The sequence below is a fragment of the Aethalodelphis obliquidens genome, unplaced genomic scaffold (genome assembly GCF_003676395.1).
Source record: "Aethalodelphis obliquidens isolate GAN/ISIS:26980383/991018 unplaced genomic scaffold, ASM367639v1 scaffold11, whole genome shotgun sequence".
Taxonomy (NCBI): domain Eukaryota; kingdom Metazoa; phylum Chordata; class Mammalia; order Artiodactyla; family Delphinidae; genus Aethalodelphis; species Aethalodelphis obliquidens.
Window position 1 is genome coordinate 22969588 of NW_020837955.1, and position 13979 is coordinate 22983566.

At 36.1% G+C, this 13979-nt stretch overlaps 1 long non-coding RNA gene across 1 annotated transcript; it reads left to right on the forward strand.

The window, feature by feature from the left end:
* The first annotated feature begins 639 nt into the window (after positions 1–639).
* Positions 640–13515, forward strand: LOC113623652 (uncharacterized). The gene is made up of 3 exons (XR_003434002.1): positions 640–651; positions 12338–12341; positions 13392–13515. It is a non-coding gene; the product is annotated as an uncharacterized LOC113623652 (long non-coding RNA).
* The last annotated feature ends 464 nt before the right edge of the window (positions 13516–13979 follow it).

The window sequence follows — 13979 nt, forward strand, 5'->3', positions numbered from 1 at the left end:
TTTCATGCAGAAATAACATAGAGCTGGCTTAGCATGGACTCTTTTGATTAAAGCTAAAATATCCAAAGTAAAAGTCTAACTTACTAAGAGTCATCACAGTATGTCACAGAACTATTTGGAAATAGATATGTTAGCTCCAGATTTCCCTAGCATGATGTTTCTGCTCGCTTCTTTCCCTTCAGTACATAGAAATTGGGAGCTGGCAAAGTCACCTGGAGGAAAGAGGAATTTACTTTGCTTCACATCTAACAAGGTAATCCTTTTGTTGTTTACACTCCCTTTTCCTCTCAGACTCACCCTCTGCCCTTCTTTGCCTGGCTTGTGCTTTGGGATACTGACCTCTATGGACTGTGTCACTTGGGCTTCTTTTGGCTGAGTTTGCCAGTGAGAGGAACTGTCAGGAATTGGAAGACTGAGATTGGGATGTTTGTTTTCTCTGCTCCTTTACTGATTGGTAGATGCACTCAGTAATTACAGGTCCTATGGGACAAACTCTTTCATGGCTCAACACATTCTAAAGGTTCCGGTTGTATAGCTCCTTCCTTTGCCTCCATCGGGACTAAGGGCGGTAATGGCTTGCCTTTGTTGCTGGTCCCTGGGTGCATCACCATTTTTTCTGTTGTTGCTTAATTAAGTTGACCCCTAAAATCTGTAAAAGTTACCTTAACTTTAGAAGCCTTTAGAACAAGTATATCAGTAAGTATCCCAGAGGAAACAAATAGCAAGCTCAAAGGTTTACCCAAACAGCCCCAAGAAAATATTAAAGCCTCCTGATGCTTGTTTATGTTTAAGGTACCATGGACAGTTTCTCAAGAAAGGAAGAACACAGAGATTTTGTCACTAAACTACTACTCTTCCCTCTGCATTCTCAGGAGGCAAAAATACAATTTACAGGCAAGCGGATCGCAACTTTTTTTTCATTTTATGACACACACCACACAATATTCACATGTTCGATTCAGAACTACGCACAAGGTAAGGCTAATATTTGTGTGAGGTAAGAATCTATCCTTTCCTATCCTGCTTAAGAAAGCATATCATGAAGCTTGCATGTGAGAACAGGGTTGTTATAAGTAAACCTTGAAGCTGTGCAATTTTTTAAAGAAAATTATTTTCAAGCTTTATTAGTAGTAACCTACTAATAATAACTTGCAGCATACCAGATCCTCTTGTGGGTCATCTAGGCAGCAGCCAAGAACAGCTTTTAGTGAGACCCAGATGGAAAGATACTTTTCTTTCAGAATCTTCTATCAGGAGGTAAGTGACAAATTGTCCTATTTGTTCCATTGACTACTGGAAGAGTAGTCCAGCTATTTATGTCAAAGTAATATGAATTGAGTAACACTGACACAAAACCAAATGCGATAGATGTTTTAAAACTCTTTGAACTATGTTGAGATGATTTAGTTAAACTTAAGAAACTATGCATGTTAGATTTTAAAAAGTGAGAAAAGATCTATCTTTTTGACTAGTCACCCCTAGATTCCTGTCTTTAGACAGCGCTAGCTCTTATAACATTTTTTAACTGCATCATTTTCCTTGAGCATCACCAAAGCCTACTACAGTATGATGAGTAACAAGAACTAATACCCACACAGAAAGAGACTGACAGCAAGTAATCCAAAGAGTAGTCTCAAATCCTTAAATATGGTTTCTGGTTCTCAGTTGAGAAAGAATCAAAATCTATTAGCATTATCTTTGTTAGTGAATCAACTCATAAATATTTTGTATTTCTTACATTTCTTGAAATCACAACACCCTGACATATTCACAAATAGAATGATGCTTACGTATTTATATCCTTAAAAGGTTCAGTGTAGCTCCAGGTACCTATACAGATTTACACACATTGTTCCCCTACAAATTTAAATTTCACCACCTGTTAACCACATTATGACTAGGAAGTCATTGCATACTACATCCTCAACAACAGTAGACACTGTAGAGCTATTTTGTAGGACTGGCTGTTTAAGTTGTTCTTTGTTGTAAATGGGAGTACCTTTATTAATTAACAGCTTTGCAAAGTACTCAGAGAAAAACCAAAGATTTTAAGGAAAAATAACTTAGGGAAAAATAAATATTCAATCTATGTTTTCCTCACTAGAGCACATCCAAGGTCTCAAGAAAGTCCCAACATCAGTAATGCCATGAAACAAAAGTGAAAGGTACTCTTACTAACCCCGTTTTTCAGATGAGTGGCCGAGATTTGGAAACTCTCGGTATCTGGCTTGTGCACTTACTGAGCTACTAAATGATAGAGTCAGGACTTGCGAGACGAGGTTCAATTCCCAACTTACTTCTAACGTACCAGAATTATCCTGGTCAACATTATACAAGCAAAGGAATGGCAGAACTGAGAGCACTGGAGGATCCTAAAATGACTTAGTAGTTAGCATCATCTTGTGTTCAGAATAAAAGGAGCTAAAGAGTGAATTTTCATTTGTTCCAGATAACTGCTTTGCCAATGTCAATCACTAAAATAATTATGGTAGAAGAATGCAGGTTAAAATGCAAATTCCTTCATCCTACCCACTCCCTGCTCTTCTGGTTCAATGGGTCTAGGATACAGTCCAGAAATCTGGGTTTTTGGCAGTCACTCTAGATGATATGATGCAGGGTTCAAGGGCAATACTTAGAGAAAAAAGGTATAATTTCAGATTGCCTATTGGTCATCTTAAAAAAATGTGTTTCTAATGTCAAAAAATTAGAAGGGTTCAAGTACTTGGCACTGATACTTGTTAAATCTGATTCTAAAATTATTCGATTAAAAAGTCATTATATTTAGGAGAGATTGGGCATTACTAAGAGATTTAAGGATTTAATAATCTGGTTCTTGCAAATAAATATCATCGCATAGCAACAGCTCTAGCATTATTACTGGTGAATATAGTCAATGTGATGAGGCAGTGAAAGAACATTTTGTATCCAATAGATTACACATACACTCAAATTAATCTCTCATTTGAGGAAAAGTAGATAAAGGAACCCCAAAGAAGTTGAAAAAGGTCCTTTGGGGTCTCTTTTATCCTTTACGCTACAGTTAAAAATTTCAGTACTGTTCCTAACCTTAGTGGCATCTCCAAAGAGAGAACAGCAATGACATTTCAAATATCCCCCACTCTACCCCCCAACACACACACCCACACCTTGGAGCCGTCCCTTTGTTACCTTCTTAAGGGCAAAGTTCCTCCAGGCAGTCACTAATTGGCATTGGCTATTAGCATAAGTGGGAGAAGCTAATTTCATCTATGTCACCTTTCACCTAGTAGTCTCTTGCAAGTACTAAACAGATCACTAACACACAATAATTTCAGGTAGTTTGTTCTCTTGGTTTTAAGTACAGGTTATCATGGGTGTAGAGGATAAAGAATGGAACTAAATGATTTATAAAAAGGAAAGCTCCATAATAGGGCTATATAGCCTGTGTATATATATGTATGTATCATGTTTGTGAGAGCAGCTGATGCATACAAATAAAACCCAAGTCATTGGAAGGTCGTCAATGAGTAGCTTTGGCCTGAACAATATTTATGAGCTTTGTGGGGCATGAAAGCCAGATCAATGAAGCAAAACCACAGGTTCCAGAAATGGTAGCAGAATGAAGCTTTAACATCTGTACAGTTACTCAGAGACCTTTGTGTCTGGATTCAAATTGAATTTAACACTCATTCAGATGTTACTGGAAGAGGATATTTACAATTGCATTTTCTCTTCTACTTAAAAGTTTCCAGGATTTATTATAATGATCAGATCATCTAGAAATAATGTATGCAATTTGATACCTTGTTTTTTTTGCATAAAGATTCTTTTTAATAAGAGCAAAAACAATGAGAAAGGAACAAATGTATTTCAAGGGGACCTTGAGATGTTAGTACTTTCTATTCACTCTAAGCAAAGACTGAGCAGCCCCCTGTTGTGTGATTGTTTCATCAAAACCACAGTAATAAAATTTAAGGCTGTTCTTCTTCAAAAGGGGATCAAGCATAGGCTGTTCATTTCCCCTCAATAAAGAAATTAAACTATAGATAGATACAGATTTCACCTAAATTTGGCCTGAGGAATTAAAAGCCCCTCATTTCATCTGCTCCTTCTTTCTGGCAATGTTATTTAGACTCAGGTGTTAAAATAAACACTTTACCTTAGGGATCAGTCCTTTCATGATGCACATTTGTCTATAGTTAATACCTTAACTTACTGCTCAAAAATAAAACCCCACATGGAGGGCTGGACCCAAAGGTAAGGTGAAGATGCTAATCCTTATTTTGCAGTTACGTGAAGAAAGTGAAATGGCTTTACCTCTACCCTGTCATAGTACCATAAAATCCTGGTTTCTTAAACTTGAGAGACATTTTCTCCAGTTACAGGACACAAATGCGGACATGAAAAATAACTTATGCCAGGAGCACCCCATAATCCCTCCTGTGAGTAATCTCAATTAGACTGGGATCCAGCAAAGGTAAATTCTGATCGACAGAATATCAGGAGGAAGATTAATGGCAACACTAATGGCCAGAGGGCAGGCGTGAATGGTACCCAGAGCAACATCCTTTGTTGCAGGACAAACAATACAAGGCACTGATGATGAGACCAGGGTTGTATGGAGAAAGGCTCCAAAAAAAAAAAAGAGATGGAACCAATATTTGAATATAAGTATAATGAAGAATTTATTTTTGGCTGCATTGGGTCTTCACTGCTGAGCACGGGCTTTGTCTAGTTGCCGTGAGCAGGGGTTGCTCTTTGTTGTGGAGCACGGGCTTAGTTGCTCCACAGCATGTGGGATCTTCCCGGACCGGGGCTCAAATCCATGTCCCCTGCATTGGTAGGCATATTCTTAACCACTGTGCCACCAGGGAAGCCCTGAAGAATTTTATAGGCAGCAAAATTATATCTAATAATGTAGACTTGTAATAAAGTGCAAAAAGCTGATACAAGTGAAAATACACACTCTGATCTCATATTTGTACAAAAGAATTGTGAAGCAAACTATCAGGAGACCTTTGACCAATTAGAATAATAAAAATTTAATTGAATATATGCCTTTCTCTACTGCATCTGAACTTAAGTATTCAGTTTTTCTGAATATCTTTTTGGTTTTGATTCCACTATTTAGAAATTTACAACAATGGAAAGTCCCTACTTGTAGAGATTTATTGACACTGAAGCATTTTCTGTATTACTGTATAGCCAGATCATTTGTGATCAGGGTTCTTAACTTTACATAACCCTTAAATTCCTCTTCACCTCTCCTCCCAGTTTTTAATATTTCCTGAGTGAATCTCTCTATTCCATACATCACAACTTTTACATAGCTGTTGAGTCAATTACTAAGTCTCTCTCTAGAGATAGATATAGATGATGCAGCTAGACATACATATGAGGTAGACATCTATCTATCTATATATATGATAGATGGAGACATATAATACCAAGTGTTGATAAGGATATGATGCAATGAGAACTAGTATAAGGAGAAATGCAAATTGGTACAAAGACTTTGGAAAATAATTTGGCATTATTTTGTAAGGTTGAAAATGCACGTATCTTACCAATTATTTCCACTCTCAGGCATTTACCCTTTGGAGAAACTCTAGAATCAGTGTACCAAAAGACATGATAAACAAACGTTTGTAACAGCATTGCTTATAACAGCAAAATTTGGAAACAAACCAAATGAAAGGGGAAATGTATAATAAATTGGGATATATTCAGATTCAGTTTTGGGAATGAATGAACTATTGCTACCCTGCATCAGTGAGAATAAATTGTATCAATAATGTTGCCTGATAAAATGAAGTCATAATAGAATACACAGAGTCAAACAGCATTTATGTTAAGTTTAAAAACAATAAAAGCTAAAGATTCTTTTATATGGGGATACTGTCTCATTTTATAACTATGTTTTTAAGGAAGAGAATAATAAATACATGCTTAAAGTAACGGTTATCCCTGTGGGGAAGGCAGGAAGGATGTGATCGGGAAGGGACACAGCACTTCAACAGTGTTCTGTTTTTTAATCTGTACGGTGAGCACACATGTGGCTATTTGATTATCTTTTATACTTTTTATAAATATGTTTCTATATATTTTAAACAGTTCAAAATAAACAGGTTTAGGATATTATAGTGAAAAAAATTTTAAGTTGTATCAGAAATATCTCTGTGCCTTAAACTGAAGAAAAAAACTACATAATGTGAATAATAATGCACATTATATTTGACAAGGAGAAGAATGGTATTAACAGAGAAGATACTGAATATGGCTTATATCTTCTGAGATTAAAGTTATCATTATAATTTTGGCATGTGGTAAACACTTAATATATATTAACTAGTACCTCTTCCCTTCCATCATCACAAAATAAGCATTTGGCTTTTTAGTAATAATCATGGGGCACTACAGCATCGTGATTAAGAGTCTGAGTATACGTGTTACTTAGAGAGTGTGGGTTTGAATCTCAGCTCTGGATCACTAGCTATGTGACTTGTCAGCTTTCTACTCCATGCCTCAGTTCTTTATTTTTAAAATTGAGATAATGATAATACTGATTAGTGTTATTGTGAGGAGTAAATGAGATAAAATCAGGACAATATCTAATTTCCATGCATCCGGTACAGTGCTGAGTCCTTTGTGTAAATTACTACAAATAACAAAATTGCAGCAGTATTAGTTTTCTGGATGATTCTACTCATACTTCAGCCTATCTATTATTAATTAACTTACGAGCTAACTCTAGGAAAGCTCGAAGTTAGTAATATCTATAATCATCTGGTTTGAATGTCTGTTTGCTCGTTTATAGCCTAGAATTGCTTTCTTTTTATTTAGGTAAAAAATTGAATCACTGTTCTAGTGGTTAAAAAAGAGAAAAAAGCAAAGAAGATCTTGAAGAAAGAACAGTCATAAAGATCATATGCATATTCCTGAAATTACACAATCTGATTAAATGCCAGGCCAAATTTGACTTGCAATGTTTTAGCACAAGACTGTTGTGAAGCTGGCTTAAGGTCTAAATATTCACTGCATCAGAAAATAGGTATCTTCATTTCAGACAGGATTCATATATGTTTCTTTATAACACAGAGCATAGCAAACAAACAGACCTAATGTCAAGTTCAAAACAGGATTAGACATGCATAAAAATCCCCACTCAGTGTGATTTGTTTCCTTACATGAGTACACTACCAAGTCCCTTCAAGTCCCTTCTTTACTTAAATGGACCTTGACAAACATTTCAACATGACTTTCTGGATGCTTCAAATTAAGTAAACTATACTGGAATTGTAATTTCATTACAACTAAAGTTCTCAGTTCAAATATAGTACATCTTGCCACATATTAAAAACAAAGAATAAAGGGAAAAGAACAAAGTTGGAGGGCTGACTCTACCTGACTTCTACAGTAATCAGCACAGTATGGTATCAGTGAAAGAACAAACAGATCAATGAAGCAGAATATAGAGTCCAGAAATTAACTCTCATAAATATAATTTACTGACCTTTGACAAAGAAGCAAAAGTATTAAGATGGAGCAAATACAGACTCTTAAATGATGCTGAAACAACCTGGATATCCACAAAATATGGATATGCAAAAGATGCAAAAAAAAAAAAAAAGAATTTAGACACAGACCTTACACCCATCACAAAAGTTAACTCAAAATGAATCATAGGGACTTCCCTGGTGGTGTAGGGGTCACGGGTTTGAGCCCTGGTCCAGGAAGTTCCCACATGCTGCAGAGCAACTAAGCCCATGTGTCGCAACTACTGAGCCTGCTCTAGGGCCCACATACCACAACTACTGAAAGCCCGTGTGCCTAGAGCCCATGCTCTGCAACAAGAGAAGCCACCGCAATGAGAAGCCCACACATGGCAATGAAGAGTAGGCCCCACTTGCTGCAGCTAGAGAAAGCCTGCATGTGGTAATGAAGGCCCAAACACGGCCAATAAATAAAGAGTAGTAATTTTTTAAAAAATGAATCATAGAGGTAAATGTAAATTAAAAAACTAAAAAATTCCTAGAAGATAACATAGGAGAAAACCTAGATGCCTTGGAAATGGTGATGCTTTTTAGATAGATGCAACAAAGACACTATCCATGAAAGAAATAATTGGTAAGCCAGACTTCATTAAAATTTTCTCCTCTGTAAAAGACTCAAGAGGATTAGAAGACAAGCCATCAAGTGGATTAGAAGACAAGCCATCAAATAAGCATATAAAAAGATATTCCATACCATGTCATCAGAAAAATATAAATTAAAACATAAATGAGATACCACTACACATCTATTAGAATGGCCAAAATCTGAAACACTGACAACACCAAAAACTGGCAAGAATGCAAAACAATAGGAACACTCATACATTGGTGGTGGAAATGCAAAATGATAGTCACTTTGAAAGACAGTTTGGCAGTTTTTACAAAACAAAATGCACTCTTACCATATGATCCAGCAATTGTTCTTTGATATTTACTTAACGGAGTTGAAAACCAGCAAGCTGGCCAATATTCACATTGCAGAGGGTCACAGAAGGAGAAGAGAGAAAGGGGCAGAAAGCTTATCCAAAGAAATAATGGCTGATAAATTCCCTAAAGTGGAGAAAGAAACAGACATCCAGATGCAGGAATCCTAAAAGGCACCAAATAAGGTAAAATCAAAGAGACCCACACTGAGACATTACAATAAAATTGTCAAGTTAAAGACAAGGATATCTTGTCAAAAAGAGAAGAAAGAACAAAGGAGGATATAGAGAAAAGTGAAATCCTGTTTACTGTTGTTGAGAATGTAAACTGGTAAAACTACTATGGAAAAATAGTATGGAAGTTTCTAAAGAAATTAAAATACAACTACCATACATCGAGCAGTGCTACTTCTGCATGTATATCCCAAGGAAAGAAAATTATTATTTCAAAGAGATACCTCTACTCTGATGTTTATTGCAGTATTCACAATAGCCAAGGTTTGAAGACAACCTAAGCATCCACTGATGAATGAAAGGATGAAGAGAATATGGTAGGTATACACAATAAAGTATTATTAAACTTTAAGAAATAAGGAAAGCTTGTCATTTGCAACATCGTGGGTGAACCGCAGGGGCATCACGCTAAGTAAAATAACTCAGACAGAGGAAGATGGTACTGCATGGTTTCATTTATATATGGAATATAAAAAACAAAAAGTCAAGAGGGAGGTCAAGATGGCAGAGTAGGAAGATGCTGAGCTCACCTCCCCCTACCACCCCCATGAACACATCAAAAATACATCTACATGTGGGGCAACTCTCACTGAAAACAATATGAAGACTGGCAGAAAGGTTCTTCTACAGCCAAAGCTATATAGAAAGACCCACAAAAAATTGGGTAGGAAGAATGAAAAGCAATTGGGTCAGGACCTATAGCCCTAGCAGGGGACGCAGAAGAGGAGGAGAATATTATGGGCTCCTGGATCCTCCCTGGGTAGTGAGGGGTTAAAGCCATAGGTTATGTGCCCCAGACCTGGGGTCTCACACCAGAAAGACGAGTTTCCTTAGCTGGTCGTGAAAAACAGTGGGACTCACTGGAGGGCTGTATGAAACCGGGACTCCACTCATGAAGAGCATACAGACATGCTTGCTCACTCCTGGGAACAGCATGGAGGGAGCAGATTGAAAACTGCCTTGGATTCTGGCTGTTTTCTCACAACTGCATACCCCAGTGCCTACCCCAGCTCACACCAAGCAACTTTGCTAGCACCTCTTGCTCTGGCACTGCTCTCCAGTATGGCAGAGGTGACATTGCTAAGGAGAGTGCACACACTTAGAGAGAATGAAGCCAACCTGGACCTAATCCTGCCTCTGATAGGGCTGTGATAGCCACTGAGCACGGAAGAAACTTGAGCTCACACCTAGCTCTGGCCCTACCTCCCCTCCATCTTCAGCCTTGCCTCCCACTAACAGGGTGGCTGCCAGCACACTCAGAGAAAAGATATGACTCGTGCTTAGGTTAGATTCAGCTCCCCTGCCAAAGCCATTGGGCAGACACAGACTGCATAAGGATTCTCCCACACAAGGACACACCTTCAAGACCAGGATAGGTAACTGCTTCACCTAGTTTCAGAGAGATAAAGTTAAACAGAATGAGAAGACAGAGGCGTATATTTAAAAAAGAAAGAATAAGAAAAACAACTGAAAAACCCTAACTAAACAAATAGTTTACCAGATAAAGAGTACAAGGCAATAGTACTAAGAAGGCTAACTAAACTAGGGAAAAGAGATGAATACAGTGAGACTTTTAACAAGAAACTAGAAAATATAAGAAAAAAACAGAGCTGAAGAATACAAAAACTGAAATGAAAAGTATATTAGAAGGAATACATAGTAGACTCAGTGATACAGAAGAACACATAGCATTCTGGAAGATAGAATAATGTAAATCACCCAATCAGAATAGAAAAAGGAAAACAAATTTTTTAAAAATGAGGATTGTCTAAAGAAGCTTTGAGACAACAGCAAGCATACTAACACTAGCAATATAGGGGTCCAGGAAGGAGAAGTGTGAGAGAAAATGGTAGATATTGTATTTGATGAAACTGTGGCTGAAAACCACCTGAAGGTGAAGAACGAAACAGATATCCTGATACAGGAAGTACAGAGAGTCCCAAACAAGATGAGCCTAAAAAGACCCACACACCAAAACATTTTGTAATTAAAATGGCAAAATTAAAGGTAAAGACAGAATTTTAAAGGCACCATGAAAAAAACAAAGAGTAACATATAAGGGAATGCCTATAAAGCAATCAGCTGATTTTTATGCAAAAACTTTGCAGGACAGAAGGGAGTGGTATGATATATTTAAAGTGATGAAAGGAAAAAGCCCTACAACCTAGGATACTCTACACAGCAAGGTTATTATTCAGAACTGAAGGAGAGAGAGAACTTCTCAGACACGCAAAATGTAAAAGAGTTCATCAGTACTAAACTGACCTTATGGAAAGTGTTAGAGTGTCTTCTTTAAGTGGAAAAGAAAAGGCTACAGCAATAAAAAATTTTATAGGATAGAAAAACTCTCACTAGGGAAGGCAAAAATAGTAAAGCCTGTGAATCGAACACTTAAGCTAGTACAAAGATTAAAAGAGAAAAATTGTAAGATATAACAACTACAAACAGTAAAGAGATAGAAATGAAGATGTAAAATAGATCATCAAAAACACAAAGTGTGTGAGAAGGGAGTAAAAAAAACATATTTTAGAATGTTTGCACTTAAATGAATACCAGTTTTAAAAACAGTATGTACAGTTATAGGTTCAACATATATGAACCAGATGGTAACCACAAATCAAATCTATAACAGATACACAAAAAAATAGAGAGAAAGGAACACAAGAATACCACCAAAGAAAATCATCAAATCACAAGGGAAGAGACTAAAGAAGAAAAAAAGGAGAGAAAAGAAGTACAAAAACAACCAGAAAGCAAGTGACAAAATAGCACTAAGTATCCACCTATCAATAATCGCTTTAAATGTCAGTGGACTAAATGCTCCAATCAAAAGACATACGGTAGCCAATTCGATAAAAAATAAGACTCTTCTGTATGCTGCCTACGAGAGATTCACTTGAGAGGCAAAGAGACACACACACTGAAAGTGTGGGAATGGAAAAATATATACCATGCAAATGGAAATAAAAATAAAACAGACATAGCAATACTCACATCAGACAAAGTAGATTTTAAAACAAAGTATGTAACAGAACACAAAAGAGGGCATTATGTAATGATAAAGGGACCAATTCAAAAAGAGGATATTGCCCTTGTTAACAGATATGCAGCTAATATAGGAGAACCTAAATTTATAAAGTAAATATTAATGGATTTAATGGGAGAAATTGACAGTAATACAATAATAGTAGAGGACTGTAACATCCCACTTACATCGTTGGACAAATCATCCAGAGAGACAAAAAGCAATAAGGAAGCAGTGGTCTTAAATGACACATTAGATCCACTGGATTTAGTCTACAGTACATGCCATTCAAAAACAGAAGAATACACGTTATTTTCAAGTGCAAATAGAACAGTCTCCAGAATAGATCACATGCTAGGTCACAAAACAAGTCTCAAGAAATTTAATAGGATAGAAATTACAGCAAGCATTTTTCTGACCACAACAGTATGAAACTAGAAATCAACTACATTAAGAAAAGTGGAAAAAACACAAAGAAGTGGAGACTAAACAACATGCTACTCAGAAAAAAAAAAGGGGGTCAACGAAGAAATCAAAGAGGAAATCAGACAATACCTTCAGGCAAATGAAAAGAAAAACAGAGCTTTCCAAAATCTATTGACATAGCAAAAGCAGTTTTAGAGGGAAGTTTATAGTTACCTCAAGAAACAAGAACAATCTCAAATCAACAACCTAAACTCCCATCTATAGGAATAAGGAAAAGAAAAACAAAAATCCGAAGTCGGCATAAGGATGTAAATAATAAAGATCAGAGAGGAAATAAAGTAGGATTAAAAAAATAGAAAAGATCAATAAAACCAAGAGCTGTTTTTTGGAAAAGATAAACAGAATTGAGAAACTTTTAGCCAGGCTCATTAAGAAAAAAAGAGAGGAACCACATAAACAAAATAAGAAATGAAAGAGGCAAAATTACAACTAACATCACAGAGATACAAAAAATCCTGAGAATACTATGAATAGTTATGTATGCCAACAAAACGGACAACCTAGAAGAAATAGATAAATTCCTAGAAACATACAACCTTCCAAAACTGAATCAGGAAGGAATAGATAATCTGAACAGACTGATCCTTAGTAGTGAAATTGAATCAGTAATCAAAAAACTCCCAGCAAAAAAAGTCCAGGACAGATGGCTTCACATGGGATTTCTATGAAACATATAAAGAAGAACTAATAACTATTCTTCTCAAACTGTTACAAAAAATTGAAGAGAGGAGGGAACACTCCAAAATTTATTCTATGAGGCTGCAATTACCCTGATACCCAAATGAGACAAAGACACTACCTAGAAAAGAAATTACAGGCCACTATCTGTGATGAATACAGATGCAAAAATCCTCAGCAAAATATTAGCAAAACAAATACAACACTATATTAAAAAGATTATACACCATGATGATGTGGGATTTATTCCAGGGGTACAAGGATGGTTCAATGTCCACAAATCAATCAGTGTGACACACCACATTAAGAAAGTGACAAATAAAATGCACATTATAATCTCAATAGAATGAGAACAGTCATTTGACAAAATTCGAAAACGATTCATGATAAAAATTATCATCAAAGTTGATATAGAGGGACTATATCTCAACATAATAAAGACCATTTTTGACAAAACCACAGCTAATATCGTATTGAATGATGAAAAGCTGAAAGCTTTTTCTCTAAAATAAGGAAGGCAAGGATGCCCACTCTTGCCACTTGTATTTAACATAAAACTGGAAGTCCTAGACCCAGAAATCAGACAAGAAAAAGAAATAAAAGATATCTATTGCAAGGGAAGAAGTAAATCAGTCACTATTTGTGGTAGACATGATACTTTATATACAAAATGCTAAAGTCTCCACCAAAAAAGCTGTTAGAACTAATAAATGAATTAAGTTGCAGGATACAAGATTCATATACAGAAATCTGTTGCTTTTCTATACACAAATAATGAATTATCAGAAAAAGAAATCAAGAAAACAATTCCATTTACAGTCACATCCAAAAGAATAAAATACCTAGGAATAAACTTGTGGTGAAAGTCCTATATGCTGAAAACTATAAAATGCTGATGAAGGATGTTGAAAATGATACAAAGAAATGGAAAGGTATCCCATGTTCATGGATTGGAAAATTAATATTTTGTTTTACATATACATGTATCTATTCTTTTTCACATTCTTTTCCCATTTAGGTTATTACAAAATGTTGAGCAGAGTTCCCTGTGATATACAGTAGGACCTTGTTGGTAATCTGTTTTAAATATATTAGTAGTAG